The sequence below is a fragment of the Ornithorhynchus anatinus genome, chromosome 4 (genome assembly GCF_004115215.2).
Source record: "Ornithorhynchus anatinus isolate Pmale09 chromosome 4, mOrnAna1.pri.v4, whole genome shotgun sequence".
Classification (NCBI taxonomy): domain Eukaryota; kingdom Metazoa; phylum Chordata; class Mammalia; order Monotremata; family Ornithorhynchidae; genus Ornithorhynchus; species Ornithorhynchus anatinus.
The window spans coordinates 120,799,358-120,805,416 of record NC_041731.1 but is presented as its reverse complement, the minus strand read 5'-3'; the positions used below and the strand labels follow the sequence as shown (position 1 = coordinate 120,805,416).

At 43.3% G+C, this 6,059-nt stretch overlaps 1 long non-coding RNA gene across 1 annotated transcript; it reads left to right on the top strand.

Annotated features, from left to right (window-relative positions):
* Positions 1 to 223: 223 nt before the first annotated feature.
* Positions 224 to 4,084, top strand: LOC114811274. Its single transcript, XR_003758934.2, has 3 exons — positions 224 to 262; positions 1,655 to 1,871; positions 3,869 to 4,084. It is a non-coding gene; the product is annotated as an uncharacterized LOC114811274 (long non-coding RNA).
* The last annotated feature ends 1,975 nt before the right edge of the window (positions 4,085 to 6,059 follow it).

Sequence of the window (6,059 nt, the reverse complement as noted above, 5' to 3'; positions counted from 1 at the left end):
GCAGACTTCTGCAGTGATAATGTTGTTTTCTAGCTTAGTGGAAAAGAGCCAGTACTAGGAATCAGGAGACCAGGGTTCTAATGCCAACTCTGTCACTTGGCTTGGCCAGTCATTTCACTTCTCTGTTTCTTAGTCTCCTCATCTATAAAATGGGGATTAAGCTGAGAAGCGGCGTCGCCTTGAAGATAGAGCAAGGGCCCGGGAATCAACAGGACCTGGGTTCTAAGCCTGACTCCACCACTTGTCTGATGTGTGAGCTTGGGTAAGTCACTTCACTTCTCTGAGCCTCAGTTACCTCATCTGTAAAATGGGGGTTGAGACTGTGAACCCTATGAGGGACATGGACTGTGTCCAATCCCGTTACCTTGTATCTACCCCAGAGCTTAGTACAGTGCCTAGCATAGAGTAAGCTCTTAACAAATAGCATAAAAAAACCCAACTTCTTCTCTCTCCCACTTAGACTGTGGACTCTGCGTAGGAGAGGGTCAGCATCAAATCTGGTTGCACAGTTTCTGCCCTAGTGCTTAATATAGTGCTTGGTTTACAATAAGCACTCATTTATTATTATTATTATTATTGATACTATTACTACTATTACTAATAGTAATGATCTTGTTATTTAACATTACTCCTTGAAGCTGGGAACCTCCAGCCTAGTAAACCTCCCACCATGCTTGACTTGGCTCCGGCAAGTTAAAAGAAGTCTGCCTTAATTCCTATATTCCTATTTCAATTAAGAATAGAAGTCTGAAATTAATTCACTCCCCGGAGTTTGCACTCTTACACCCCTAATCCCCAAATAAATGCTCATTATCCTTACTACATAGTTTCTAGTTAGAGGTGAAAAAGATGCAGCATGGCTTAGTGAATAGATCACAGGCTTGGGAGTCAGAAGGTCCTGGGTTCTAACCCTGACTCTGCCACATTTCTGCTGTGTGACCTTGAGCAAGTCACTTTGCTTCTCTGGGCCTCGGTTACCTCATCTGTAAAATGGAGATTAAGAGTGTGGGCCCCATGTGGGACAGGGACTGTGTCCAACCTGATTACCTTGTATCTACCCCAGGGCTTAGAACAGAGCTTGGTGCATAGTAAGCACTCAACAAGTACCATAGTTATTATTTATTATTCAAAAATGCAGTATATGAACACAATACAATACAAATGCAACGTACTTGCAAGGAAAGACTCTCTGAGCCCCCATTGAGAGTATAACTCTGAAAAACAAAAAGAGCCAGGGAGAAAACAAAAAAAAACCACACAAAAACTCTAGTTGAGTAAGTAGCAACCTGAACACAGGCAAATTAATGGAACATTCCAAACATGTCTCGGGAAAGCAATTATTATAAACCCTGCATCCAGAAACTAAGCTCATAAAACAGATCTCCAAATCCCATCTAGAAGCAAAAGATTACATTGGGACCTCTCGGTCATCTGCCTTTTGCTATAATCAACCTTCAGCTAGAAGGTTAAAGTGATAAAGGACGATGCAGAATTAGCATCCACAGTGGAAAAATTTCCTTAGCTGCGGCCAAAACGTAAGGCCTGTTCAGTGCTGTAAATGCAGCTTAGGTTTTCAGATAAGCTTCTTGCCACTTGACACAAGTGACTGTTTTTGTCTTACTCTCTCTGTGATTTTCCATTACTTGCATTACAGAATTTGCCTTGGGGATTTGGCTTATTCAGTGATCGTGCCATCTGGGGAATGGAGAGGCCGAGCCCCATGTTTTGCAGATGGAAATTTGAGTTCTAATCCCAGTTTAGGCAGAACTGGCTCTGTGACCTTGGGAATGTCCTTCACGCTTTGCCTCTCTAGAAGATGAATGGCAATCTTGACCGGATTCTTTTAGGTATCATCTGTCGCTTGCCAAGAGGTACATGAACATTAATTTGAATATCACTAAACCTCTCCTGGGTTGTAGAATAAATCTTCATAACTTTTAAAGACAAAGACTGATCTATAGTCTTTCCCGTAAGAATTATAAATAGTATCAAAACTGTTCCTTGGAAAATTACATCGCTCAGTAGTATTGATCGAACATTCGATCTGTGCAGAGCACTGTACTAAATGCTAGCTGTTTAGCTAACGCATCATATTCGGATCATTTCCTTTATTGTAGAAACAATCAATCAATAATCAATCAATCGTATTTATTGAGTGCTTACTACGTGCAGAGCACCGTACTAAGCACTTGGAAGAGCACAGTGCAATAGAGCTAGCAGACATTTTCCCTGCCCACAGTGAGCTTACAGTTTAGAATGTCAGATATGAAAGTACCATTTGATTGTCACGCTCAGTAAACGGCTTTGATTAAATGTCCCTTTAAATACCCCTCTAGACCGTAGACTCTTTGTGTACTAAGCTCATTTAGTACTGTGGAAATCACAGTAAGCGCTCAATAAAAATGATTGAATTCATTCAATGGCATTTATTGAGCGCTTACTATGTGCAGAGCACTGTACTAAGCGCTTGGAATGTACAAATCGGTAACAGATAGAGAAGGTCCCTGCCCTTTGACAGGCTTACGGTCTAATCGGGGGAATGAATGAATGAAGTTGTGGGCAGGAACGTGTCTACCAACTCTCGTGCACTGTGCTCTCCCAAACACTTAGTCCAGTGCTCTGCACGCAGTAAATGCTCAATAAATAAGATCGATCGATCGACTGAATGATTGAATGGGTGCCTCTCAAAAACAAGTTTGTCGGCCCAAACTTTCTTAGAGGATAACTGGGTTCTTGATTTAAGAGAGAAAGGTATTAAGAGAGCAGTTCTATCCTTGCCCCAACAATCCAAAGGAGCCATTTCCCATAATATGTTCACCGTAGGAGAGGAACGGAAGAGCCACCTCTAAACTGTGGATTCATCTTGCTTGGTATCACCATTGGAAAGTTCATAAAATATGGTTCGAATGACATCATTGGGCACACTGGGTATCTGCTGGGTGAATTTAGCCTACTGTGTCTTTGTTTCCACTGGATTCTAGGCCTCTCCTGAAAGAGTGCTAGGGCATGTCACTGATGAACCAGGCAACTTTTTTTCAGAGGAGGACTTTAGTGTCCCAAAGCACCCCAAACATAAGGAAGGAGTAAAATAATTGTAGATCTATGCCTCAAAAGGTCATTTAAGCAACCAAGGTGATATCTTAGAGAAGCAGCGTGGTTCAGTGGAAAGAGCATGGGCTTGGGAGCCAGAGGTCATGGGTTCGAATCCCAGCTCTGCCACTTGGCAGCTGTGTGACTGTGGGCAAGTCACTTCACTTCTCTGGGCCTCAGTTCCCTCATCTGTAAAATGGGGATTAAGACTCTGAGCCTCATGTGGGACAACCTGATTACCCTGGATCTACCCCAGCGCTTAGAACAGTGCTCTGCACATAATAAGCGCTTAACAGATACCAACATTATTATTACATTATTATATCTACTACTGTATTCTTATTTATGGCTTAGTATTGACAGTATCTTCTGGGACTGTGGTTCATTCATTCATTCAATCGTATTTACTGAGCACTTAATGGGTAACGAGCACTGAAGTAAGCGCTTGGAAGAGTACATTTCAACAATAAACAGACACATTCCCTGCCCACAATGCTGTCCAAAGCTCAAATAATCAATCAATCAGTCGTATTTAGTGAAAGCTTACTGTGTGCAGAGCACTGTACAAAACGCTTAGGAGAGTACAGTATAGCAGAGTTGGTAGATGTCTTCCAGAATAAATGGCTGGTATCCAGCTGGTTTGCAGTTTGAAGTAGACTCTGCAGATCTTTTGATTAATTTTGTACATTTTGCCTGTGCCAAGCATCCTGTTTGCAGTTAAAAAAGTGTCAGTATCAGTAGCTGTTTAATCAATCCTGATGTTCTGATTTATCTTCAGCAAGTTTGGGGCCTGAGTTGAGTGGAGAGAAGGTTTCTCTGTGTCTGACCCCCCAGGAAGGAGACTTTCTACTCTTTGGAGAATCATAGGACTGAGAGACCCTTCGAAGTCATCTTGTCTGTTCCACTGCTCATCATCATCCAGTGCCATCGAGTCGTTTCCGCGCCACAGCGACTCTGTGGATATATTTTCTCCAGTACGTCCTATCTTCTGCCATCCCTGTAGTCGTTCTGGTATGCATAGCCATAGAGTTTTCTTAATAGAAAATACGGAAGTGGTTTAATAATGTTGGTATTTGTTAAGCGCTTACTATGTGCAGAGCACCGTTCTAAGCGCTGGGGTAGATACAGGGTAAGCAGGTTGTCCCACGTGAGGCTCACGGCCGTAATCCCCATTTTACAGATGAGGTCACTGAGGCACAGAGAAGTGAAGTGACTTGCCCTCAGTCACACAGCTGACAAGTGGCAGAGCCAGGATTCGAACTCATGACCTCTGACTCCCAACCCTGGGCTCTTTCCACTGATCTACGCTGTTTCTCTAAAATATGATAACGATGGTATTTGTTAAGCACTTACTATGTGCCAAGCACTGTTCTAAGCACTGGGGGAGATACAAGTTTATCAGGTTGCCCCTAGTGGGGCTCACAGTCTTCATCCCCATTTTCCAGATGAGGTAACTGAGGCACAGAGAAGTGAAGTGACTTATCCGAAGTCACGCAGCTGACAAGTGGAGGGGCGGGGATTAGAACCCACCACCTCTGACTCCCAAGCCTGGGCTCTTGCCACTAAGCTTCTTCCACACGGTAAAAACGTAAGTCTCGGTCGTTGTCTTTGGTCACTTGATCATCGGCCTTTGACTCTTTCCAATGCTGCTGCTGCCCAGCGCAGGTGAATCAGCTTTGACGCTTTGGCTTAGACCTTTCTCCACCCTGGATAACCCTGACGAGTTAATATCTTTCAAAGGCATAAGCTTCTTTAGCGCAAGCAAACTCTCCTGCCATAATAAAACATTGATTCATAGGAGAGTGTCTCCAACTAGGGATAAACTATTTCACATCCTAAAAATTCCGATTTAGCAGGAAATCAATGAATCAGATTTCCTGAGCACTTATTGTGGGCAGAGCACAGAAAGTGCTTGGGGATGTTAAACACACTGGAGTTGATAGACACGTTCCCTGCTCACAAGGAGCTTACGGTCTAGAGGGGAGAGCGATAGGATAATTGCTGATCACAACCCCACTAAACTGTCCCCCTTTAGACTAGAGAGAAGCAGCGTGGCTTAGTGGAAAAAGCACAGACTCGGGAGTCAGAGGTCGCGGGTTCTAATCCCAGCTCTGCCGCTTGTCAGCTGTGTGACTTTGGGCAAGTCACTTAACTCCTCTGGGCCTCATCTATAAAATGGGGATTAGGACAGTGAACCCCACGTGGGACAGACTGATTACCTTGTATCTACCCCAGTGCTTGGCACATAGTAAGCGCTTAACAACCCCATCATTGTTATTAAGATCCTTGTGGGCAGGGAATGTGTCCGTTTACTGTCGCATTTAACTCTCCGAAGCGCTTAGTACAGTGCTCTGCGCACGGTACGTGCTCAATAAATAGGACTGAATGAATGAATGAGCATCTCTGTGCTGAATTAGGGACAGTGAAGGGATGGGTTTACATCCTGATGTATTTGGCATCATCCTCCCCTCCTCTTTCTCTCCGCAGACCTATTGTTTGAAGCTGCCTTTGTTCCTTCTCTTTCTCTTTCAAAAATGTGGTCTCTTCATGAGGGCCAATTCCCAGAGCTAAGGTTCAGTGGAGTGTTATCTGAACCTCTTCTGGATGGGAAACGAATTTTTGTAATCTCGCCAACACAGGATGCGTCACTGTAATCTTTATGAAATGTGGAAATACAGATTAAACGGTATTTACGAACCATCCAACATTTGTTTGTAGAGCACAGTCCTGCAATATTTTGTTCAATCTGATTTTAAATTTAGGTCTTTGAAAGGTTTATAAGGAAAGGGATTGTATTCTCCCTTCCGAACCGCTGTATCAGCTAAAATGCCATCCTCCAATCTTTTTCCTCTTGCCTGCCTGATTTAAGACCAGCCCTGATTACATTAACTAGTACCTTCACCACATTATCTCGAAATGCAATATATTATCAGTCTCAGGAAAAAGAAAATGATGCATAATTTAGCATG